General features: G+C 46.3%; 10 pseudogenes; all 10 read right to left on the bottom strand.

Annotated features, from left to right (window-relative positions):
* Positions 1-6,238: 6,238 nt before the first annotated feature.
* On the bottom strand, positions 6,239-6,358 carry LOC141269414 (5S ribosomal RNA; annotated as a pseudogene).
* A 620-nt stretch (positions 6,359-6,978) lies between these two features.
* LOC141267432 (5S ribosomal RNA) lies at positions 6,979-7,097 on the bottom strand (annotated as a pseudogene).
* A 940-nt stretch (positions 7,098-8,037) lies between these two features.
* LOC141269741 (5S ribosomal RNA) lies at positions 8,038-8,157 on the bottom strand (annotated as a pseudogene).
* A 620-nt stretch (positions 8,158-8,777) lies between these two features.
* LOC141269930 (5S ribosomal RNA) lies at positions 8,778-8,896 on the bottom strand (annotated as a pseudogene).
* Positions 8,897-14,818: 5,922 nt separating this feature from the next.
* LOC141270168 (5S ribosomal RNA) lies at positions 14,819-14,938 on the bottom strand (annotated as a pseudogene).
* A 620-nt stretch (positions 14,939-15,558) lies between these two features.
* On the bottom strand, positions 15,559-15,677 carry LOC141269827 (5S ribosomal RNA; annotated as a pseudogene).
* A 943-nt stretch (positions 15,678-16,620) lies between these two features.
* Positions 16,621-16,740, bottom strand: LOC141267946 (5S ribosomal RNA; annotated as a pseudogene).
* A 5,599-nt stretch (positions 16,741-22,339) lies between these two features.
* Positions 22,340-22,448, bottom strand: LOC141267810 (5S ribosomal RNA; annotated as a pseudogene).
* Positions 22,449-23,389: 941 nt separating this feature from the next.
* LOC141269543 (5S ribosomal RNA) lies at positions 23,390-23,509 on the bottom strand (annotated as a pseudogene).
* Positions 23,510-24,130: 621 nt separating this feature from the next.
* LOC141269898 (5S ribosomal RNA) lies at positions 24,131-24,244 on the bottom strand (annotated as a pseudogene).
* Positions 24,245-26,559: the final 2,315 nt, after the last annotated feature.

Raw genomic sequence — 26,559 nt, 5'->3', positions numbered from 1 at the left:
AAGGTAAGCAAAATATGGATATAATTTCTTCTTTTGCTAAACAAAGTAATATTAATTTCAAAGTTAATGTAGGAGATGACAAAGAAGTTTTGTGGCTCAGTTTATACAAAGAATGTGAATTGCAGAATTTACAGTTAACTTCTAAATTGGTAAAAAGAGACAAACAGAAATTGAGAAATATTCTACATTTGGTAGATTTTTTTCATAGTCTTGTGTTAGAGATTTCTAAGCAGGAAAATAGTGTAGAAGTGTCAGACTGTGATACTGATTCTGACTGTAATGTGGAAAATGAACAAGAAGTAAGACACGTGTCTGTAACTGAAGGTGACCTTGGGTCTGACCAAGAGACGGACATACAGAAACCTGACATGGGAGGAGACATGACTGACATACGAGAAACCGACATACTAGGTGATGTGGGAGGAGACGTGAGTGACGTAGGAGGAACGGACGTACAAGAGCCACTAAAAATATCAGAGAATTCTGGAATTACCCAGGCTCAACTCCAAATTAAAATGAGGAAAAATTTGCTGAAATTATACAAAATCATGCCAAAATATGATGTCAAAATCCATGCCTGTAGAAATTCAGAGACATTTGAGAGCTTCTCTGATAAGTTTGATTTATCCAATGAGGAGAGGAATCAATTATTTAAATTATGGATTCCTGTGACATTGTCCAGACGTTTACATTTAATGCCCTGTGAAAATGACTCTCCTAATGGATGGGAAAATGATTCGGACAGATTAAGATATTTGATTTATTGTGTCACAAAGGATTTTCCCAACATAGAAGATCTGCAGAAACTAAGGATTGGTAGGAATGAATGTACATATACATTCATGTCCATATTTGAACGGTTGTACAAAGCTCTCATCAAAAATGGAAAAGTACAACATATGATAACAACTTTTGTACAAAAATTCAAATTCCTAAATTCAGTTTCCCAAGTTATGGCATCACAAAAAAATTCATTATTTGAATGTCCACAGATGCTGGATTTTGTTAGAAAACATGAGAATCGTGAAAAGAAAATAAATCAAGCTAAATTTATAAAACCAGGAAAGGTAAAATCTTACCAAAAGCCAATATCAAACTCTCCTAGACTGAGTCATCCCCATAGTGAACTCTATCAAATACGCAGAAGATTTCATATATGTTATAAGCCATATCAGCCAGTGCAAAGATCCATCTCTCCACAGAATGAGTTAATTCTCAGTCAGAACTGTGATTCTCTAAAAAGGAAAATGGCTGAAACTGATGGACAGAGACAGGTGAGACGACCAACTCACAGTGACGTCATGGAATGTGGACAGAAGAACAGGCAGTTCTCTGAGGTTTTGAAGGATAGAAAAATGTCTTTCCTAAATAGGGCGTTCCTGGAGATATTTGAGAGAGACAGAAGATTTGGTTTAGGGAGTGGCTAAGGAAAAACTGTAATTATAATGTTGTATCAAAATGTAATACAATGTCTCAATATTTATTTATAATCTTATACAGTAAAATTGTAGTTACATAGTTTCTAATAGTTCATATATACATATATATATATATATATATATATATATATACACTTGTCTAAGTAGAGATTGCGTATAATTGTATTTATATATACGTTTATAAAATATATATATATATATATATTAATTAATAAATTAGAACTTCATATATATAAATTTAAGTAGCAATATTTTGAATTACATTAGAACCAACCAATATATGTATAAGATATTTAAATAATTCTGTTTCTGTATTAATTTGATATTTAATTTTATTTTCTTATATTTCCTTAGAGTTTTCATTCCAAAGCAGGATTTGATCAAAGAACTCTAAAAATGGATTTATTTCTTTATTCACACAGGAAGTGAAAAAATTGCATGATTTTATGTGTATAACATTTTAAAATAATAACAATATATCTAGTTGAACTATAATATATATGTAATACTTATTAATTCTTTTGTGTTGCTAATATTTTCTGTGCATGAAGTGTGCGTGCAAATTAAAGTAGCTTTACAGCATGACGTGTGACATCTGCGGCCTTTGAACTTTGAGCTAATAGTATAGGATCCCATTCATTCTATTTTCAACTGATGTAACTTAAGACTGGGCAGCCAGTGAAAAAAGAATCTAAGACAAGAGTTTTTTCAAGTGTCTGAAATTCCAGTGACTTACTCTCATATTATATAATATGTACTTGGGGAATATTCAAAGAAATATAAAGATATTCAATTGATATGGCAATGCGCATTAATAAATTGGGATACAACAATTTTGGGTTAAATATATATATATATATATATATATATCTAAAATTTCATATGTGGAATGTTTGAGTTGAACAGATCTGTGAATGTCAGAGTGAAGGTGACAGATGAGTAAATCAGCAGCTGCTAAGTGTGATTGATGTGACAGAGGCCTCGTATGTTTGTATGTTTGAAAAAAAAAATGTTTCTTTATGTGAAGGTACAAAAATATATTTAATTCTGAGGAAATTATAATACATAATTAGGTATTACTGTATCTACATATATATTTCTATATTTCTTTAATAATTATTATTTCTTGATTTAACTAATAGTGGATAAGGGCAACCACACATCAAAATGGTTTACAAAGCAAATTTATATTTAGAATAATTTTCCACATGATAATATTCTTGAATAACTATAATATTATTTTTAATGGTTACCTAAATAGGTACACACCTCTCTTTAGTCAAATCTATGCTACTCATCGATATGAAATTTATGCACAATATTTCTAGAAGAATAATTATTTTTAATTTGGTTCTGATATATACATAAATTTTATAAAATAATATTTTTGGTATTAAGGGGGAAAATGTGTTTTTGATCCTGATTACATAATCAATTTTGATCAATACTTATTTTCCACACATTTTAATAAAGAAGAAATAATAATAAGGTACTATGGTATAATTAAGAAGGGTATTACATGCAAAGTTGCATAATTTAATATTTTTTGGTGGTACAAGGTTAGGACAAATATGAAATCATCCAGATAATGGAGATATAAGGGTATTTTTTATGGAGAATATAATTACTCTGCATTTGTCATTAAAATTTAAAGGCCTTATTTTTATTTTTATTCTTATTTTTACTCTTAATTTTATTTTTCATTTTTAAAATTTTATTCTTACTTTATACTTCTTATTTTTCTATTTTTTCATTTTTTAATTCTCATTTGATTTTATTTGAGTTCAATATCTCAATTGAGAAAACACATTAATATTTAATAAAGTAATGTCTAATACAAGAGTATTGCTTAATTAAATATATATTGCTAAGGAAAAAAATGTTTACATTTTCTGAGTAAACACAACAATTCATTCATTCATTTATTCATTCATTCATTCATTCATACATTCATATATTTATTCATTTTGGTTCAGGAGTATACATTCTTTGATATTATTGGTTTAATAAAGATATAAAAACTTGTTTTTTCAAAATACACTGACACCTATCTGTTGGAAAAGGTAATTACACCTATGACATAAAAATGTTCTATCATATGGAGAACTTGATTGATAATGAATTATTATCTATTATTGTTTATTATTCCAAACATAATTTATTTTAATATTTTGATAATAATTAGATGGATATTACTGATTGCTATGGTACGCTGTGATATTATAGGTTAGGAAAAACTGCCAGATTTGTATCAGATTAGGGAATGAAGACTTCAATCAAGACATCGCAATTATGAATTCTATCTTAATAAAGACTTTTAATTTTTATAAATCAAAGAGATTCTCAAAAGTTACAAGAAGAAGCAACTGATATCTGGACGTCTCAGAAGGTAACAGGTGTGAATGCTGAGTGTTATAATAGACTGTGTCCATTACATACAATTCACACCACTGATCACCAGGACTGCAGAGGACGATGATCCTATATGTACTGTGTTGTGTTTAAGTTTCATCACGTTCCAGTGGTTTCTTATCACCTGCAACGCTTCAATGAAAGCTGGTGAACAGGTAATACCTGGCATATGTGTACTGTATATAAAGGACTGAGTACTGGTTATGGTGCTATATAAAGCAGGAAAGTGTCAAGTTAACCCTTGCTTTACTGACCAAAGACGTCACATCTGTTCCAAAAGTGACACGAGACCAGTGCGGACACACGGAAGATTCCAAAGACGATCCAACGTAAGTCCAGGTGACACTGCACAGATATTAAAGCTACATTTGATCCATGGACTTTGTTTTCTTATCAACTGACACACATGATCTTTCTAATAAAGAGTACAGTTTATGGACTGAACAATAATGAACACAATTATGGACTGTACAATATCTACATGCTGTAATTTATTTCAAAGGAGTTTTCACCTAAAGACTGTGTTATAAAAGAACCAAGAAGAAGACGAGACGACGACCCGATGACATCAGATGATGACGATTGAACCCGCGATTGCTTCAATTTAGATATAGGGAAGTATAATTATACATATTAAATGAATATTAGTCACGGCTTACCATAACATGAATTCACATCATTATATAACAATAATCCGATATTGATACTATTATTACTATAACTATTATTATTATGGAAATTTAATGATATTGCCAAGGAAGAAGGAAAGAAAAAATGATTGATGAATGTATCTTCTTTTGAGATTTTTCAGTTAAAGTCCTTTTATTCTCAAAAAAGGGGGAAATGTTAAATGGTTAATTATGGAAATTCATTTGGAATGTTAATCGATAATCATTTTTCTGAGTTCTATGCCTCAGCCATCGTGTCTAGTTGACATGCGCTATTTGTGTGTGTATTTTTGGTTCACTACCATATGTAGAACAGGTGTGCCATACGACTGGCTATAAAAGCCCATGGTACAGTAAGGGGGGGCTCTCTTGCTCTGCCCACCCCACAAGACACAGAATCTTCATGCTGAGAAGCAGATGACATGTAGGCCTGGACACATGCTGGACAAAGACATGATTTACCAGCCAGGATCCAAGGAAAGATGGGTGAATCTCAACAAGCTAATTATGGACAAATGGACAATTACTTTATAACTAATTATTGTATGTACCTGCTGCAATCTGATTCTTTTTAATGGACAATCCAAGAATAAATAGATACATTTTTTATAAGAATATCTTGATATTGATACTTTGAGAAGTCCTCAGTAGAAAAAAATAATACAGAAAGAGTATTCTTTTACAGTCTCCCATCCAAGTACTAACCAGGCCCAACCCTGCTTAGCTTTTGAGATCAGATGAGATCGAGCGTGTTCAGGGTCGTGTGGACGTAGACAGAGACAAGCCTCTCACTTGCTGCTTTTCTACTTTGACGTCTGGCTGCCGGCTGCCCTTTCCAGTGCTCAGCAAGACCAGGTCCTTTTGTGCTTTCCCTTCTCTTCAATTTTTTGGCTGGCTTCCTTAAAAGGTCTTGTAGACACAACGCCCCACTCAGAGCCGCTGAGCTCACTGATCGGCTGCAGCGCTGTCGACGGAACGTCAGCTTCACGACCAATGCCACAGGCCGGGAGCAGAGGCGGGACTCACCGGTAGACCCGGGTAGGGTGATTAGAGCGCGGTTAGTTGCTTTCTAATAGCCTGCAGCCGGGGATTAACTTTTAATGAAAGGGAACAATCCCTTTGACTGTCTGAAGCGCGCCACACCTAGGAAGCGCACTCTCACACACAAGCCAGCATGCACACGTGCTCGCACGTGACAACACCCACTATCTGCCCCTATAACCTCTCCGTCACCATGCGTCAAACTCTCCTGCCTGTTTTATGATTTCAGGGCCCTATCAGGAATCACCCACCCCCCCTCCCCAATTCCTTCCGCACCTTCCTTGCCTTCCTTGCACTGAGGTTAGCTCTTTGGCAGCCATCTGGCTTGGTTACACAAGCTTCTTTGCAGAGATACATGTTACTTCTGCTGGCCCTCGCTAGGCGGCCGGCATCCAAAACCTTCCCTGGGCACCTGCTGAAAGCCTGGCCCCTTCACGGCCCCGGGTGCTTTTAACGCCATCATTTACACACGACGAGCTGCGGAGTCAATAAGCACTCCTAGCCGTGACAAGGAGCTCGGTGTCAGGCCTGCGTGAAGGCGGCGGGGTAGCGTACTTAGCTGCCAACTGGCTCAGAGGCTTTGGGGCTTCCATCATCTAAGTTACTTAAGGTCGGTGTCCGGCAAGGCGCCGTTCCATGCTAGCCAAGCTGGGCAGTAGGGCAAAACGTTATCAAAATGGTCTACAGCACCCGGTGTTCCCAGGAGGTCTCCCATCCAAGTACTGTCTGAGCCCAGCCCTGCTTTGCTTCCGAGATCAGACGACATCAGGAATATCCAAGGTGGTATGGCCAGTAGACGCTGCTCGATAGATCGCCCGGCCAGCCTTTCTCAGGATCGCTTGGTGGCGAGCAATCTGGCCGTGACGGGGCGGGCTCCGAAGGGTCCATGCAAAGTCTGTGCCGTCCCTACAGGTGTGGTTTGTTTAGCAGTGATTCACCCGCCGTATCAGGTGTCTTCAAAAATGTCTCGGCGCAGGGTCTCCTGCAGGCTAAACCCTTCATCACGGTAATGTGACAGAAAGAGCAAGCTGGACCCGTAACTTGGGGGCGGAGCGAGACGTCCATGGGTGAATGAAGGAAGAGGGTGAGATGGTTGCAGTGACATTGAGCTGCTCTTCAGGGGAGAGGGTCGTGTTGCCTGCAAAGGTCTTCTGCTTGGGGTTACCGGTGGTTGAATCCAGCCACGCGGGAGACGCTGGTCCTGGTGAAAAGGAGCCTAGTATTAAAAGTAAAGAAGCAACAATGCTGGAGGCCCACGGTGATCAGAAGGATGCTGGTATTTTGCAGAGATGAAATAGCGCAAGAGAGAAAGCAAATGAAAAAAAGAAAAGAGAATGAATGTGTGCACTTGTGAAAGGGAATGGAAAAAAGGCATAGAAGATAGTGCCCCCTGCTGGTGGAAGGAAGGAAAAAGCAAAAGCCTACAGCAACTGGTATTCCCAGGCGGTCTCCCATCCAAATACTAACCAGGCCCAACCCTGCTTAGCTTCCAAGATCAGACAAGATCGGGCGTGTCCAGGGTGGAGTGGCCGTAGGCATAGACAAGCCTCTCACTTGCTGCTTTTCTACTTTGACGTCTGGCTGCCGGCTGCCCTTTCCAGTGCTCAGCAAGACCAGGTACTTTTGTTCTTTCCCTTCTCTTCAAATTTTGCTGGCTTCCTTAAAAGGTCTTGTAGACACAACGCCCCACTTAGAGCCGCTGAGCTCACTGATCGGCTGCAGCGCTGTCGACAGAACGTCAGCTTCACGGCCAATGCCACAGGCCGGGAGCAGAGGCGAGACTCACCGGTAGACCCGGGTAGGGTGAGTAGAGCGCGGTTATTTGCTTTCTAATAGCCTGCAGCCGGGGATTAACTTTTAATGAAAGGGAACAATCCCTTTGACTGTCTGCAGCGCGCAACACCTAAGAAGCGCACTCTCACACACAAGCCAGCATGCACACGTGCTAGCACGTGACAACACCCCCTATCTGCCCCTACAACCTCTCCGTCACCATGCGTCAGACTCTCCTGCCTGTTTTATGATTTCAGGGCCCTAGCAGGAATCACCCCCCCCTCCCCAATTCCTTCCGCACCTTCCTTGCCTTCCTTGCACTGAGGTTAGCTCTTTGTCAGCCGTCTGGCTTGGTTACACAAGCTTCTTTGCAGAGAAACATGTTACTTCTGCTGGCCCTCGCTAGGCGGCCGGCATCCAAAACCTTACCTGGGCACCTGCTGAAAGCCTGGCCCCTTCACGGCCCCGGGTGCTTTTAACGCCATCATTTCCACACGGCGAGCTGCGGAGTCAATAAGCACTCCTAGCCGTGGCAAGGAGCTCGGTGTCAGGCCTGCGTGAATGGCGGCGGGGTAGCGTACGTAGCTGCCAACTGGCTCAGAGGCCTTGGGGCTTCCATCATCTAAGTTACTTAAGGTCGGTGTCCGGCAAGGCGCCGTTCCATGCTAGCCGAGCTGGGCAGTAGGGCAAAACGTCATCAAAATGGTCTACAGAACCCGGTGTTCCCAGGAGGTATCACATCCAAGTACTGTCCGAGCCCAGCCCTGCTTTGCTTCCGAGATCAGACAAGATCAGGCGCATCCAAGGTGGTATGGCCAGTAGACGCTGCTCGATCCATCGCCCGGCCAGCCTTTCTCAGGATCGCTTGGTGGCGAGCAATCTGGCCGTGAAGGGGCGGGCTCCGAAGGGTCCATGCAAAGGCTGTGCCGTCCCTACAGGTGTGGTTTGTTTAGCAGTGATTCACCCGCCACATCAGGTGTCTTCAAAAATGGCTCGGCGCAGGGTCTCCTGCAGGCTAAACCCTTCATCGCGGTAATGTGACAGAAAGAGCAAGCTGGACCCGTAACTTGGGGGCGGAGCGAGACGTCCAGGGGTGAATGAAGGAAGAGGGTGAGATGGTTGCCAGTGACTTTGAGCTGCTCTTCAGGGGGGAGGGTCGTGTTGCCTGCAAAGGTCTTCTGCTTGGGGTTACTGGTTGTTGCCTCCAGCCACACGGGAGACGCTGGTCCTGGTGAAAAGGAGCCTAGATTAAAAGTTAAGAAGCAACAATGCTGGAGGCCCACGGTGATCAGAAGGATGCTGGTATTTTGCAGAGATGAAATAGCGCAAAAGAGAAAGCAAATGAAAAAAAGAAAAGAGAATGAATGTGTGCACTTGTGAAAGGGAATGGAAAAAAGGCATAGAAGAGAGTGCCCCCTTCTGGTGGAAGGAAGGAAAAAGCAAAAGCTTACAGCACCTGGCATTCTCAGGCGGTCTCCCATCCAAGTACTAACCAGGCCTGACTCTGCTTAGCTTCCAAGATCAGACAAGATTGTGCATGCTCAGGTTGGTGTGGCCGTAGGCGGAGACAAGCCTCTCTCTCTTGCTGCTTTTCTACTTTGAAGTCTGGATGCCGGCTGCCCTTTCCAGTGCTCAGCAAGACCAGGTCCTTTTGTGCTTTCCCTTCTCTTCAATATTTTTGCTGGCTTCCTTAAAAGGTCTTGAAGACAGAACGCCCCACTCAGAGCCGCTGAGCTCACTGATCGGCTGCAGCGCTGTCGACGGAACGTCAGCTTCACGGCCAATGCCACAGGCCGGGAGCAGAGGCGAGACTCACCGGTAGACCCGGGTAGGGTGAGTAGAGTGCGGTTAGTTGCTTTCTAATAGCCTGCAGCCGGGGATTAACTTTTAATGAAAGGGAACAATCCCTTTGACTGTCTGCAGCGCGCAACACCTAAGAAGCGCACTCTCACACACAAGCCAGCATGCACACGTGCTCGCACGTGACAACACCCCCTATCTGCCCCTACAACCTCTCCGTCACCATGCGTCAGACTCTCCTGCCTGTTTTATGATTTCAGGGCCCTAGCAGGAATCACGCCCCCCTCCCCAATTCCTTCCGCACCTTCCTTGCCTTCCTTGCACTGAGGTTAGCTCTTTGTCAGCCGTCTGGCTTGGTTACACAAGCTTCTTTGCAGAGAAACATGTTACTTCTGCTGGCCCTCGCTAGGCGGCCGGCATCCAAAACCTTCCCTGGGCACCTGCTGAAAGCCTGGCCCCTTCACGGCCCCGGGTGCTTTTAACGCCATCATTTCCACACGGCGAGCTGCGGAGTCAATAAGCACTCCTAGCCGTGGCAAGGAGCTCGGTGTCAGGCCTGCGTGAAGGGCGGCGGGGTAGCGTACTTAGCTGCCAACTGGCTCAGAGACCTTGGGGCTTCCATCATCTAAGTGTTATGTTCTGCTACCAGAGCTAAGGAAAGAGAGGAGATCTGTCCCTACGATAGAACTCAGCTGAATCCCTACGATGTAACAGGGAACCTGATACTGCGATCAGACCTGCTAAAGTCCTAAGCTAGTCTGTATGAAGACCTATAGATGTGGGGGAGGAATCCCTACAAGTACTAAGGACTGGGAGGAATATGGGACACCTCCTAACAGAAATAGTAGCAGACAGACGAACAAACAAAATATATAGAACATAGAGGTCAGTAGACCAAGCAAACTAACAGAGCAAGACACAGAGCACAGGCTAGCTAGAAAGTAGATATACAATGAAGTCCAGCAAAGCCAGAAGGGCGGAGCAGGATTAAATAGGCCAACAAGGTCATGTGACCAGCAAAGGAAAAAAAACCTAACAGCAAGGTTCTAACAGTACCCCCCCTTCTAAGAGGATCCTCCCGATCCCATAGGACCAGGCTTATCAGGAAATCTCCTGTGAAACGCTCTGATAAGTCTGGACGCGGAAACATCATCTGACCTCACCCAAGAGTTATCCTCGGGTCCGAAACCTTTCCAGGCCACAAGATACTGCAAACTACCTCTATACCGTCTAGAGTCAAGGATGCGAGAAATTTCATATTCCCCGTCCTCCACCACCGGAGGAACAGAGGCAGAGGCGTCACCATCCGACACAACAGCTTTTTTTAACAGAGAGACATGAAAGACCGGATTAATTCTCCAGGAGGTAGGAACCTCCAACCTAACAGCAGATTGGTTGACAACCTGAAGCACCTTAAAGGGCCCTACAAACTTGGGACCCAATTTCTTAGAAGGAATCCTCAACCGCAGATTCCTAGAGGACAACCAAACCATGTCACCAACAGCGAATAAAACCTCCTGTCGTTTCCTATCAAAGTAGTCTTTAGATTTTCTGTTGGCCTCCTGAAGATTACCACGCACATCCGTCCAAACTCTTTCCAAATCACCGGAAAAATTCTCCTCCTCAGGCATGGCAGATCCCAACTTGGAGAACGACCCAAACGACGGATGTCTCCCAGAACAACAAAAAAAAGGCGAACAACCAGCAGAAGAAGATGTATGATTGTTCAGAGCAAATTCGGCAAGTGGCAGAAACTCAGACCACCCCTCTTGATTGTCTGCCACAAAACAACGCAAGAACTGCTCAACATCCTGGTTTTTCCTTTCTGTCTGGCCATTAGATTCAGGATGATATCCGGACGAAAACGACAAATGAATTCCCAACCTGTCACAAAAGGCACGCCAAAAACGAGCCACGAACTGAGGACCCCTATCAGAAACAATGTCAGTAGGAACGCCATGAAGTCTGACAATTTCCTTGACAAAGGCCTTAGCGAGAGTTTTAGCGCAGGGCAGTTTGACGAAGGGAACCAAGTGACACATCTTGCTAAAACGGTCCACGACCACCCAGATGACAGTAAAACCCTCAGAGGGGGGAAGGTCAGTTATAAAGTCCATAGCCAAATGTGTCCAAGGAGCACTGGGGACCTCCAAAGGACAAAGCAACCCCGCAGCAGGAGTATGTGAGGACTTAGATCTAGCACATACAGTACATTGGCGCACCCACTTAATGACTTCCTTCTGCCATCCAGGCCACCAAAAACTGCGACCCACCAGTCTCTTGGTCTCAGAGATTCCGCGATGACCTGCCAACCGAGATTCGTGACACTCAACAAACAAATCTCTCCTAAAGGTCCCAGGCACAAACAACCTCCCATGAGGAGTGTTAGATGGGGAATTCTCCTGAGCTTTAAGAATCTCATCTTCCAAAACGGAGTCTAAAGCAGCTATCACAACACCTTCTTGTAAAATGTTTTCCTCTTTCTCAGCACCGACTATGGGAGAAAAACTGCGAGACAAGGCATCCGCCTTAACATTCTTAGTACCAGGGATGTAAGTAACGGAGAAATTAAACCGCGAGAAAAACAGTGCCCACCTAGCCTGACGGGCATTCAGGCGCTTGGCAGCGTCAAGATATATCAGATTTTTATGATCCGTAAGAACCTGAACGGGAAATTCCGCACCTTCCAAGAAGTGGCGCCAGTGTTCAAATGCGAGTTTAAAAGCCAATAATTCCCGATTACCAATATCGTAATTCAATTCAGTCTCCGAAAATTTTTTTGAAAAAAAGGCACAGGGATGTAATCCATCCCCGTTATCCTGAGACAATACTGCGCCAACCCCCACAGAGGAAGCATCAACCTCAACCAAAAACGGCCTAGTAACATCAGGCTGCATAAGGATGGGAGCAGAGGTGAACCTCTCCTTGAGATACACAAAAGCTTCAATGGCCTCAGAAGACCACTGAACCGCATCAGCACCTTTCCTGGTGAGATCAGTCAGAGGTTTGACAATACTAGAAAAATTTTTTATGAATTTTCTATAGTAATTGGCGAAACCCAAAAACCTCTGTATCGATTTCAAACCAATAGGCCTAGGCCATTCCTGCACAGCCTGAACCTTAACCGGATCCATCTCAAAACCTTTGCTGGAGATAATGTAGCCCAAAAAACTAATTCTCTGTACAGCGAACTCACATTTCTCCAGCTTAGCAAAAAGCGAATTGTCCATTAATAACTGTAATACCTCACGCACGCTCCGCCAATGAGACTCCAGATCTGGCGAATAAATCAAAATGTCATCCAAATACACAACCACATTTTTACCGATCAAAGGTCTAAGGATGTCATTAATCAGATTCTGAAAAAATGCAGGAGCATTAGTAACACCAAAAGGCATAACCAGATTCTCAAAATGACCCACAGGAGTGTTAAAAGCAGTCTTCCATTCATCACCCTCCTTCATGCGCAACAGATTGTATGCCCCCTTAAGGTCAATTTTAGAGAACCACTTGGCCCCCAATAACTGGTTAAACAGATCAGGAATCAATGGCAGTGGGTAAGGATTGCGTACCGTAATTTTGTTAATCTCACGAAAATCCAGACAAGGACGTAAACCGCCGTCCTTTTTTTTTGCAAAAAAAAATCCAACCGCCACAGGAGACTTAGAGGGCCTAATGTGACCGGCGGCCAAACTTGTCTGTATGTATTCCTCCAAAGCCTTCCTCTCAGGAATAGTAAGGTTAAATAAACGACTTTTAGGAAGAGTCGCTCCAGGGACAAATTCAATAGAACAATCATAGTCTCTATGGGGAGGCAAAACCTGCGATTCTTTCTCAGAAAAAACTCTCCAAAAATCCTGAATAGGAACAGGCAATTCTCCCCTATCCAAAGCTGCAATACGCCCGTTACAACACTTGTCATAACATTTATGGCTCCAGGATTTAATTTCACTGGTAGACCAATCCAGTACAGGATTGTGAAATTTTAACCAGGGCAATCCCAATATTACTGGAGAAGGCAAGTTATTCAACACTACCAAATCCAATTTCTCATGGTGAACACCATTAATAGTGAGAGGAAATTCACAGACCTTGAGAGTAATATTCTTCAAAGGGGAACCATCCACAGAAACCACAGCAATGGGGGATGATAAAGGTTCAGGTTTTAAATTGAGTTTTTCCACGAATCCCCCATCAATTACATTCAGTGTAGACCCGCAATCAACAAACACCCGAAATTCCATTAATTTTTCCTGAGCAATCGTGGAAGCAGCTAAAAATATACCCTTGGAATTTAAACAGGCAATACGGGCATGACTGACCATTTTTTTTTCTTTCTTCATACGAAGCTCACAGCCTTTAATCAAATGACCAGATTTTCCGCAATAGAAACACAAGCCTTCCGAAAAACGACAGTCTTTTTCTTGAGAGCGAGGTGCCACCGATCCAATCTCCATCGGTTCACCACTGTTAGTACACACATTATCATAACCAGAAACTGACAGAGCAGAGGATTTGCTCTCATTAACCCTAGCACGCAGTCTTCTATCCACCCGTATAGCTAATTGCATAGCCTTTTGCAAATCCTCAGGTGTAGGATAAGCAATTAGCAGGTCTTTAACCCTTTCACTGAGCCCAGCAAGAAATAGACTTTTCAGAGCAGAATCGTTCCACCCTGTTTGAGTGGACCAACGACGAAAATGAGTACAATATTTTTCGACATTACCTGATCCTTGTTTTAAACGTCTCAACTCAGTCTCAGCTGATGCGACACGGTCAGGATCATCATATAATAGTCCTAAAGCAGAAAAAAAACTATCCACTGATCTGAAGCATGTATCACTAGGTTGCAAAGAAAAGGCCCACTCCTGAGGCTCTTTGCGCAAAAGTGACATTATGAACCCTACACGCTGGGATTCATCCCCAGAGGACTTGGGTCTCAAACGAAAATACAATAAGCAAGCATTTTTAAATGAAAAAAATTCTCGATGTTCACCAAAAAATAAATCCGGCAAACATACCTTAGGCTCCAAGAAATATGCTCCAGGACAGTTACTCACGTGCTGACGGAGCTCGGCCACTTCCAGAGAGAGTCCCTGCAGGTGTTTAGCAAAATCCTGAACCGACACCATGATGGAACAAAAAAAATCTTTCCTTAGAGAATTTGCTGGCTGGACTTACTGTTATGTTCTGCTACCAGAGCTAAGGAAAGAGAGGAGATCTGTCCCTACGATAGAACTCAGCTGAATCCCTACGATGTAACAGGGAACCTGATCCTGCGATCAGACCTGCTAAAGTCCTAAGCTAGTCTGTATGAAGACCTATAGATGTGGGGGAGGAATCCCTACAAGTACTAAGGACTGGGAGGAATATGGGACACCTCCTAACAGAAATAGTAGCAGACAGACGAACAAACAAAATATATAGAACATAGAGGTCAGTAGACCAAGCAAACTAACAGAGCAAGACACAGAGCACAGGCTAGCTAGAAAGTAGATATACAATGAAGTCCAGCAAAGCCAGAAGGGCGGAGCAGGATTAAATAGGCCAACAAGGTCATGTGACCAGCAAAGGAAAAAAAACCTAACAGCAAGGTTCTAACACTAAGTTACTTAAGGTCGGTGTCCGGCAAGGCGCCATTCCATGCTAGCCGAGCTGGGCAGTAGGGCAAAACGTCATCAAAATGGTCTACAGCACCCGGTGTTCCCAGGAGGTCTCCCATCCAAGTTCTGTCTGACCCCAGCCCTGCTTTGGTTCCGAGATCAGATGAGATCGGGCGTATCCAAGGTGGTATGGCAAGTAGACGCTGCTCGATCCATCGCCTGGCCAGCCTTTCTCAGGATCGCTTGGTGGCGAGCAATCTGGCCGTGATGGGGCGGGCTCCGGAGGGTCCATGCAAAGGCTGTGCCATCCCTACAGGTGTGGTTTGTTTAGCAGTGATTCACCCGCCGCATCAGGTGTCTTCAAAAATGTCTCGGCCAAGGATCTCCTGCAGGCTAAACCCTTCATCGCGGTAAAGTGACAGAAAGAGCAAGCTGGACCCGTAACTTGGGGGCGGAGCGAGACGTCCAGGGGTGAATGAAGGAAGAGGGTGAGATGGTTGCCAGTGACTTTGAGCTGCTCTTCAGGGGGAGGGTCGTGTTGCCTGCAAAGGTCTTCTGCTTGGGGTTACCGGTGGTTGTCTCCAGCCAGGCGGGAGACGCTGGTCCTGGTGAAAAGGAGCCTAGTATTAAAAGTAAAGAAGCAACAATGCTGGAGGCCCACGGTGATCAGAAGGATGCTGGTATTTTGCAGAGATGAAATAGCGCAAGAGAGAAAGCAAATGAAAAAAAGAAAAGAGAATGAATGTGTGCACTTGTGAAAGGGAATGGATAAAAGGCATAGAAGAGAGTGCCCCCTGCTGGTGGAAGGAAGGAAAAAGCAAAAGCCTACAGCACCTGGTATTCCCAGGCGGTCTCCCATCCAAGTACTAACCAGGCCCAACCCTACATATCTTCCAATATCAGACGACATTGGGCTTGTTCAGGGTGGTGTGGGCATAGGCAGAGACAAGCCTCTCAATTGCTGCTTTTCTACTTTAAAGTCTTGCTACCGGCTGCCCTTTCCAGTGCTCAGCAAGACCTGGTCCTTTTGTGCTTTCCCTTCTCTTCAATTTTTTTGCTGGCTTCCTTAAAAGGTCTTGTAGACAGAAGGCCCCACTCAGAGCCGCTGAGCTCACTGATTGGCTGCAGCGCTGTCGATGGAACGTCGGCTTCACGGCCAATGCCACAGGCCGGGAGCAGAGGCGAGACTCACCGGTAGACCCGGGTAGGGTGAGTGGAGCGCGGTTAGTTGCTTTCTAATAGCCTGCAGTCGGGGATTAACTTTTAATGAAAGGGAACAATCCCTTTGACTGTCTGCAGCGCGCCACACCTAGGAAGCGCACGCTCACACACAAGCCAGCATGCACACGTGCTCGCACGTGACAACACCCCCTATCTGCCCCTACAACCTCTCCGTCACCATGCGTCAGACTCTCCTGCCTGTTTTATGATTTCAGGGCCCTAGCAGGAATCACAACCCTCCCTCCCCAATTCCTTCCGCACCTTCCTTGCCTTCCTTGCACTGAGGTTAGCTCTTTGTCAGCCGTCTGGCTTGGTTACACAAGCTTCTTTGCAGAGAAACATGTTACTTCTGCTAGCCCTCGCTAGGCGGCCGGCATCCAAAACCTTCCCTGGGCACCTGCTGAAAGCATGGCCCCTTCACGGCCCCGGGTGCTTTTAACGCCATCATTTCCACACGGCGAGCTGCGGAGTCAATAAGCACTCCTAGCCGTGGCAAGGAGCTCGGTGTCAGGCCTGCGTGAAGGCGGCGGGGTAGCGTACTTAGCTGCCAACTGGCTCAGAGGCCTTGGGGCTTCCATCATCTAAGTTACTTAAGGTCGGTGTCCGGCAAGGAGCCGTTCCATGCTAGCTGAGCTGGGCAGTAGGGCAAAACGTCATCAAAATGGTCTACAGCACCCGGTGTTCCCAGGAGGTATCCCATCCAAGTACTGTTCGAGCCCAGCCCAGCTTTGCTTCCGAGATCAGACGAGATCAGGCGCATCCAAGGTGGTATGGCCAGTAGACGCTGCTCGATCCATCGCCCGGCCAGCCTTTCTCAGGATCGCTTTGTTATGATCTGCTACAGAGACTAAGGAAAGAAAGGAGATCTATCCCTACAATAGAACTAAGCTAGATCCCTACGATGTAACGGGGAACCTGATCCTGCGATCAGACCCGCTAAAGTCCTCGGCTAGTCTGAACGCAGACCTATAGATGTGAGGGAGGGATCCCTACAAGATCTAGGGACTGGGAAAAGTTGGACACCTCCTAGCAGAAATAGTAGCAGTCAAAGACAAACACACAACAAAAAGGCATAGGGGTCAGAAGACCTAGCAAAACTAACAGAGAATGGCAACAGTGCAACAAGCTAGCTCAACAGTAGTAAATACAAATGAAGTCCAGCAAAGCCAGGTGTGTGGAGCCGGATTAAATAGGCAAAATGGTCATGTGACCAGCAAACTAAAAAAAACCTAACAGGAGAGTTGTAACAGTACCCCCTCTTCTAAGACGATCCTCCGGATCCCCTAGGCCCAGGCTTACCAGGAAACCTCCGGTGAAACGCTCGGACAAGTCTGGGGGCAGAAACATAATCCGCTCTCACCCATGAGTTATCCTCAGGTCCGAAACCCTTCCAAGCGACGAGATACTGCAAACTCCCTCTATACCGTCTAGAATTTAGGATGCGGGAAATTTCATATTCCCCGTCCTCCACCACCGGAGGAACAGTGGCAGAGGCGTCACCATCCGACACATCAGCTTTTTTCAACAGAGAAACATGAAACACCGGATTAATCCTCCAGGACGTAGGAACCTCCAGCCTAACAGCAGATTGGTTAACTATCTGAAGTACCTTAAAGGGCCCTACGAACTTGGGACCCAATTTTTTAGAAGGAATCCTCAATCGCAGATTCTTAGAGGACAACCAAACCATGTCACCAACCGCAAACAAAATCTCTTGCCGTTTCCTATCAAAGTACCTCTTAGACTTTTTGTTAGCCTCCTGAAGATTACCACGCACATCCGTCCAAACTCTCTCCAAATCACCGGAAAAACTCTCCTCCTCAGGCACAGCCGAAACCAATTTGGAAAATGACCCAAAAGACGGATGTCTCCCAGAACAACAAAAAAAAGGCGAACACCCAGCAGAAGAGGATGTATGGTTGTTAAGAGCAAATTCAGCAAGTGGCAGAAACTCAGACCACCCCTCTTGATTGTCTGCCCCAAAACAACGCAAGAACTGCTCAACATCCTGGTTCTTCCTTTCTGTCTGGCCATTAGACTCAGGATGATATCCGGATGAAAATGACAAATGAACTCCCAACCTGTCACAAAAGGCACGCCAAAAACGAGCCACGAACTGAGGTCCCCTATCAAAAATAATGTCAGTAGGAACACCATGTAGTCTGACAATCTCCTTGACAAAGGCCTTAGCGAGTGTCTTAGCGCAAGGCAGTTTGATGAAGGGAACCAAGTGACACATCTTGCTAAAACGGTCCACGACCACCCAGATGACCGTGAAACCTTCAGAGGGAGGAAGGTCAGTAATAAAGTCCATAGCCAGATGTGTCCAAGGTGCACTAGAAACCTCAGGAGGGCAAAGCAACCCCGCAGCAGGAGCATGCGAAGACTTGGATCTTGCACACACAGTACATTGACGCACCCACTTAATGACTTCCTTCTGCCATCCAGGCCACCAAAAACTGCGACCCACAAGTCTCTTGGTCTCAGAAATTCCTGGATGACCTGCCAACCGAGACTCATGACACTCAACAAACAAATCTCTCCTAAAGGTCCTAGGCACAAACAACCTTCCATGGGGAGTGTTAGATGGGGCATTCTCCTGTGCTTTAAGAATCTCATCCTCCAAAACGGAGTCCAAAGCAGCAATCACAACACCTTCTTGTAAAATGGTCTCCTCTTCCTCCTCAACACCGACCATGGGAGAAAAGCTGCGAGACAAAGCATCCGCTTTAACATTCTTGGTACCCGGGATGTAAGTAACGGAAAAATTAAACCGCGAGAAAAAAAGTGCCCACCTAGCCTGACGGGCATTCAAGCGCTTGGCAGCATCAAGATAGATCAGATTTTTGTGATCAGTGAAAACCTGAATGGGAAATTCAGCACCTTCCAAGAGATGACGCCAGTGTTCAAATGCGAGTTTAATCGCCAGCAATTCCCGATTATCAATATCGTAATTAAGTTCAGTCTCGGAAAATTTTTTTGAAAAAAAGGCACAGGGATGTACTCCATCCTTGTTTTCCTGAGACAATACCGCACCAACCCCCACCGAAGAAGCATCAACCTCAACCAAAAACGGCTTAGTCACATCAGGCTGCATAAGGATGGGAGCAGAGGTGAACCTCTCCTTTAGAAACACAAAAGCTTCAATAGCCTCAGAAGTCCACTGAACCACATTAGCACCTTTCCTGGTGAGATCGGTCAGCGGTTTGACAATAATAGAAAACTTTTTTATGAATTTTCTGTAATAATTGGCAAAACCCAAAAACCTCTGTATCGATTTCAAATCAATAGGCCTAGGCCATTCCTGCACAGCTTGAACTTTAACCGGGTCCATCTCAAAACCTTCACTGGAGATAATGTAGCCCAAAAAACTAATTCTCTGTACAGCGAACTCACATTTCTCCAGCTTAGCAAAAAGCGAATTGTCCATTAATAACTGTAATACCTCACGTACGCTCCGCCAATGAGACTCCAGATCCGGCGAATAAATCAAAATGTCATCCAAATACACAACCACATTTTTGCCGATTAAAGGTCTAAGGATATCATTAATAAGATTCTGAAAAAATGCTGGAGCATTGGTGAGACCAAAAGGCATAACCAGATTCTCAAAATGACCCACAGGAGTGTTAAAAGCAGTCTTCCATTCATCACCCTCCTTCATGCGCAACAAATTGTATGCCCCCCGGAGATCAATTTTAGAGAACCACTTGGCCCCCACTAACTGGTTAAATAAATCAGGAATCAATGGCAGTAGGTAAGGATTGCGTACAGTAATTTTATTAATCTCACGAAAGTCCAGACAAGGACGTAAACCGCCATCTTTTTTTTTTACAAAAAAAAATCCAACAGCTACAGGAGACTTGGAAGGCCTAATGTGACCGGCGGCCAAGCTTGTCTGTATGTATTCTTCCAAAGCCTTTCTTTCAGGAATAGTAAGATTAAATAAATGACTTTTAGGAAGAGTCGCGCCAGGGACAAATTCAATGGTACAATCATAGTCTCTATGGGGAGGCAAAACCTGCGACTCCTCCTCAGAAAAAACTCTCCAAAAATCCTGAATAGGTACAGGCAATTCCCCTCTATCCGCAGCAGCAATGCACCCGTTACAACACTTGTCATAACACTTAGGGCTCCAGGACTTAATTTTATTGGTAGACCAATCCAGTACAGGATTGTGCAATTTTAACCAGGGTAACCCCAATATTACTGGAGAAGGCAAATTATCCAATACCACCAAATCCAAATTCTCTTGATGAATACCATTAATAGTGAGGGGCAATTCACAGACCTTGTGAGTAACACTCTTCAAGGGAGAGCCATCGACAGAAACCACAGCAATAGGGGATGACAAAGTTTTAGGTTCTAATCTAAGTTTTTCCAAGAATCCCCCATCAATCACATTCAGAGTAGATCCACAATCCACAAATACCCGAAACTCAATTAATTCATCCTGAGCAGCAGTAGTGGCAGATAGGAATACTCCCTTAGAATTTAAACAGGCAATACGAGCATGACTGACCATTTTTTTTTCTTTCTTCTTACGAAGCACACAGCTCTTAATAAAATGACCCGAATTTCCGCAATAGAAACACAAGCCTTCAGAAAGTCGGCGGTCTTTTTCCTGAGAGCGGGGTGCCATCGGCTCTCCATTGTCAGCACAGAACCTCTCAGGACTCGAAGCTGACATAGCAGAGGATTTGCTCTCATTAACCCTTTCACGCAGTCTCCTGTCCACCCGTATAGCTAATTGCATTGCCTCCTGCAAGTTTCCAGGTGTGGGATAAGCAATCAGTAAATCCTTTACCCTTTCACATAGCCCTGCAAGAAACAAGCTTTTCAGAGCAGAATCGTTCCACCCCACCTGGGCAGACCACCGACGGAAGTGAGAACAATATTTTTCCACATTACCTGATCCCTGCCTCAAACGTCTTAATTCAGACTCAGCAGATGAGACACGATCAGGATCATCGTACAACAAACCCAAAGCAGAAAAAAAACTATCCACTGATCTAAAGCACGGATCACTAGGTTGGAGAGAGAAGGCCCATCCCTGAAGATCTTTGCGCAAAAGTGACATTATGATCCCTATGCGCTGTGATTCATCACCAGAGGATCCGGGTCTCAAACGAAAATATAATAGACAAGCATTTTTAAAAGAAAAAAAATCTTGTTGTTTGCCAAAAAATAGATCAGGCAGACGTACCTTAGGCTCCACAAAATGCGCTCCAGAACAGCTACTCACGTGTTGTTGGAGCTTGGTCACCTCCAGAGAGAGTCCCTGCAAGCGTTGAGCCAAATCTTGCACCGAGAGCATGATGGAAAACTGGAGGTCTTTTCTTAGAGAAATTTTTTTTTTTTTATCGCTGGAATTACTGTTATGATCTGCTACAGAGACTAAAGAAAGAAAGGAGATCTATCCCTACAATAGAACTAAACTAGATCCCTACGACGTAACGGGGAACCTGATCCTGCGATCAGACCCGCTAAAGTCCTCGGCTAGTCTGAACGCAGACCTATAGATGTGAGGGAGGGATCCCTACAAGATCTAGGGACTGGGAAAAGTTGGACACCTCCTAGCAGAAATAGTAGCAGTCAAAGACAAACACACAACAAAAAGGCATAGGGGTCAGAAGACCTAGCAAAACTAACAGAGAACGGCAACAGAGCAACAAGCTAGCTCAACAGTAGTAAATACAAATGAAGTCCAGCAAAGCCAGGAGGGCGGAGCCGGATAAAATAGGCAAAATGGTCATGTGACCAGCAAAATAAAAAAAACCTAACAGGAGAGTTGTAACACGCTTGGTGGCGAGCAATCTGGCCGTGACGGGGCGGGCTCCGAAGGGTCCATGCAAAGGCTGTGCCGTCCCTACAGGTGTGGTTTGTTTTGCAGTGATTCACCCGCCGCATCAGGTGTCTTCAAAAATGTCTCGGCGCAGGGTCTCCTGCAGGCTAAACCCTTCATCGCGGTAATGTGACAGAAAGAGCAAGCTGGACCCGTAACTTGGGGGCGGAGCGAGACGTCCAGGGGTGAATGAAGGAAGAGGATGAGATGGTTGCCAGTGACTTTGAGCTGCTCTTCAGGGGGGAGGGTCGTGTTGACTGCAAAGGTCTTCTGCTTGGGGATACCGGTGGTTGCCTCCAGCCACGCGGGAGATGCTGGTCCTGGTGAAAAGCAGCCTAGTATTAAAAGTAAAGAAGCAACAATGCTGGAGGCCCACGGTGATCAGAAGGATGCTGGTATTTTGCAGAGATGAAATAGCGCAAGAGAGAAAGCAAATGAAAAAAAGAAAAGAGAATGAATGTGTGCACTTGTGAAAGGGAATAGAAAAAAGGCACAGAAGTGAGTGCGACCTGCTGGTGGAAGGAAAGAAAAAGCAAAAGCCTACAACACCTGGTATTCCCAGGCGGTCTCCCATCCAAGTACTAACCAGGCCCAACCCTGCTTAGCTTCTGAGATCGGGCGCATTCAGGGTGGTGTGGCCGTAGGCACAGACAAGCCTCTCACTTGCTGCTTTTCTACTTTGAAGTCTGGCTGCCGGCTGCCCCTTCCAGGGCTCAGCAAGACCAGGTCTTTTTGTGCTTTCCCTTCTCTTCAATTTTTTTGCTGGCTTCCTTAAAAGGTCTTGTAGACAGAAGGCCCCACTCAGAGCCGCTGAGCTCACTGATCGGCTGCAGCGCTGTCGACGGAATGTCAGCTTCACAGCCAATGCCACAGGCCGGGAGCAGAGGCGAGATTAACCGGTAGACCTGGGTAGGGTAAGTAGAGCGCGGTTAGTTGCTTTCTAATAGCCTGCAGCCGGGGATTAACTTTTAATGAAAGGGAACAATCCCTTTGACTGTCTGCAGCGCGCCACACCTAGGAAGCGCACTCTCACACACAAGCCAGCATGCACACGTGCTCGCACGTGACAAAACCCCCTATCTGCCCCTACAACCTCTACGTCACCATGCGTCAGACTCTCCTGCCTGTTTTATGATTTCAGGGCCCTAGTAGGAATCACCCCCCCCTCCCCAATTCCTTCCGCACCTTCCTTGCCTTCCTTGCACTGAGGTTAGCTCTTTGGCAGCCGTCTGGCTTGGTTACACAAGCTTCTTTGCAGAGAAACATGTTACTTCTGCTGGCCCTCGCTAGGCGGCCGGCATCCAAAACCTTCCCTGGGCACCTGCTGAAAGCCTGGCCCCTTCACGGCCCCGGGTGCTTTTAACGCCATCATTTCCGCACGGCGAGCTGTGGAGTCAATAAGCACTCCTAGCCGTGGCAAGGAGCTCGGTGTCAGGCCTGCGTGAAGGCGGCGGGGTAGCGTACTTAGCTGCCAACTGGCTCAGAGGCCTTGGGGCTTCCATCATCTAAGTTACTTAAGGTCGGTGTCCGGCAAGGCGCCGTTCCATGCTAGCCGAGCTGGGCAGTAGGGCAAAATGTCATCAAAATGGTCTACAGCACCCGGTGTTCCCAGGATGTCTCCCATCCAAGTACTGTTTGAGCCCAGCCCTGCTTTGCTTCCAAGATCAGATGAGATCAGGTGTATCCAAGGTGGTATGGCCAGTAGAAGCTGCTTGATCCATCGCCCGGCCAGCCTTTCTCAGGATCGCTTGGTGGCGAGCAATCTGGCCGTGACGGGGCGGGCTCTGAAGGGTCCATGCAAAGTCTGTGCCGTCCCTACAGGTGTGGTATGTTTAGCAGTGATTCACCCGCCGCATCAGGTGTCTTCAAAAATGTCTCGGCGCAGGGTCTCCTGCAGGCTAAACCCTTCATCGCGGTAATGTGACAGAAAGAGCAAGCTGGACCCGTAACTTGGGGGCGGAGCGGGACGTCCAGGGGTGAATGAAGGAAGAGGGTGAGATGGTTGCCAGTGACTTTGAGCTGCTCTTCAGGGGGGAGGGTCGTGTTGCCTGCAAAGGTCTTCTGCTTGGGGTTACCGGTGGTTGCCTCCAGCCACGGGGGAGACGCTGGTCCTGGTGAAAAGGAGCCTAGTATTAAAAGTAAAGAAGCAACAATGCTGGAGGCCCACGGTGATCAGAAGGATGCTGGTATTTTGCAGAGATGAAATAGCGCAAGAGAGAAAGCAAATGAAAAAACGAAAAGAGAATGAATGTGTGCACTTGTGAAAGGGAATGGAAAAAAGGCATAGAAGAGAGTGCCCCCTGCTGGTGGAAGGAAGGAAAAAGCAAAAGCCTACAGCACCTGGTATTCCCAGGTGGTCTCCCATCCAAGTACTAACCAGGCCCAACCCTGCTTTTTACATCAGACGAGATTGGGCGTGTTCAGGGTGGTGTGGCCATAGGCAGAGACTAGCCTCTCACTTGCTGCTTTTCTACTTTGACGTCTGGCTGCCGGCTGCCCTTTCCAGTGCTCAGCAAGACCAGGTCCTTTTGTGCTTTCCCTTCTCTTCAATTTTTTTGCTGGCTTCCTTAAAAGGTCTTGTAGACACAACGCCCCACTCAGAGCCGCTGAGCTCACTGATCTGCTGCAGCGCTGTCGACGGAACGTCAGCTTCACGGCCAATGCCACAGGCCGGGAGCAGAGGCGAGACTCACCGGTAGACCCGGGTAGGGTGAGTAGAGCGCGGTTAGTTGCTTTCTAATAGGCTGCAGCCGGGGATTAACTTTTAATGAAAGGGAACAATCCCTTTGACTGTCTGCAGCGCGCCACACCTAGGAAGCGCACTCTCACACACAAGCCAGCATGCACACGCTGCCCCGACAACCTCTTCGTCACCATGTGTGTCACCCTGGCCTGGATGCCACAAAATGTATTAAAGCTGTGTCTGAGAGCAAGGGGGAGGTTCTCTGGTCAGGGGAACATTAGCATGCAATGCCTCCTGTCTCAGGCCAGTAGGGGGAGCAGGCTGCCCCTATAAAAGCTGGTGCTGGGGGCAGGGTTAGAGAGAACTGGATTGCCTGTCTCAGCTCTGAGACGTGTCCCAGAGTGGAGCAGGGACAGAAAGTTGATTGCACCTAAGAGGAAGTGTGGCAGGAGGAGAGCCACAAGCCAGAGACAAGAGGCAAAGAGAGCATGTCTTGGCAGAGAAAAGACTTAATTTTACCAGACTTTGGTGTCTGAGGCTGGAAGGATTCCACATCCCCCAGCAGAGAACCAGTCCGCAAGGGACTGTACATTCCTTGGCCTAAGAAGCCTGGAGGCCCTGCCACAACCGAAGGGACCCGTAAAGCCGTACAAGGCTGGGAGCAGAAAGGAATCCACGTCGCAGGCCATACAGGCGAGAATACACGGAAAGCTCGGAAACGTGGGCTGTTACCCTATCAGGAGGAGATAGCCAGAAGGAGCGCAGAAAGCACAGTAGGCCTACACCCTCACCCTGACCAGGGCCAATTTCCCCGTTGCTCTCAGACGTCCAGGTCCCTTCCTAGCCGGGACTGTTTATGGGTCAGTTTACCTGTTGTAGTAAAGACCCTGGACTGCAACTTGTTGTCTGTGTGCTCCTTGCTCCTCCCGCACTATCAGCACTGGGATTCTCACTACCATCACTCCCACCATCCATTATACTGCGCTGGGGCCGCACTCTTCCCGTGGGGAGTCACACTACCCTAGCTGCACACCTCATCAGCCCCAGCGGTCTGCATGCAGCGGCGGTTCCTAATAACCGCAATCCACGGGTGGCGTAGTCGGACATTATCAGCAGAACGTAGCAGACTACCATTGGCCTGACCACCCTGAGCCATGGAACCGGGTCGCCACTACTACCCCCATCGTCTCCCTATTGCCCGGATCCGAGTGCCCCACGGCCCAGGGGGCGAGTCAGCTTTGGCGTAGTCGGCAGGATTTCGTGCCCGCAACCACCGGGTACTGCGTGCCTGAAAAAGACTTTTGTAAACTTACCTGTGGCGAAGTTTCCCGCCATCCGGAGCCGATTCCCGCCATCGGACGCCATCTTGGACCGTTTCCCACCGTCTTCTGCCTTCTTCCCGCCATCCGCAGCTGCTTCCCGCCATCGGACGCCATCTTCAGGACGCCGCGCAGGAAGAAGAGGGGCGTGGACGTCAAAACCGCGCGAGATCCGAAGCTCCGCCCCACGCTCCGACGCTGCGCAAGGTCCTGGAAGGGAGAGAGAGCGACGCTGACGTCATCAGGACGCGACGCCAGGTCCTCGTCCATAGCAGCAGCAGCGGAGCCGCGGCCTACAGAAGAGGATCGCTGGAAGGTAGGCCACGCTTAACTAGGTGGGAGGAAGATGTCAGACACAGAGGCGCCCACTACCACCAACGCAGCTGCAGCAGCAGTGATGCCCTTTTCCCTGCCCTACATCCCTGGAGCGGCCTGGCTGCCCAAATACTCAGGGGAGCCCCATGCCCTAACTGACTTTAAGGAAAGACTATACAGTTTGTTCCAGGTTTACCCCCTGACAGAGGAGCAGAAGGTCAGCATATTGACAGGGCAGTTAACTGGCGCAGCCCAAAGGGAGGTAAAATCATGGCCCACTGAGGAGAAAAGGACTGTGAAGGGTATCCTGGCCCAGCTGCGGGGTACCTTTGATACACGTACCTCCGCTGAGATTAAAATGAGGTTCTAAGGATGTAGGCAGCGGGCACAGGACAGCATTAGAGACTATGCCCTAAATCTGCAGGAAGCCTTGAGGGCTA

Source organism: Phyllobates terribilis, unplaced genomic scaffold, assembly GCF_046119375.1.
Source record: "Phyllobates terribilis strain yellow unplaced genomic scaffold, ASM4611937v1 Scaffold_4__5_contigs__length_816908805, whole genome shotgun sequence".
Taxonomy (NCBI): domain Eukaryota; kingdom Metazoa; phylum Chordata; class Amphibia; order Anura; family Dendrobatidae; genus Phyllobates; species Phyllobates terribilis.
This window is presented reverse-complemented; position numbering and strand designations above follow the sequence as displayed.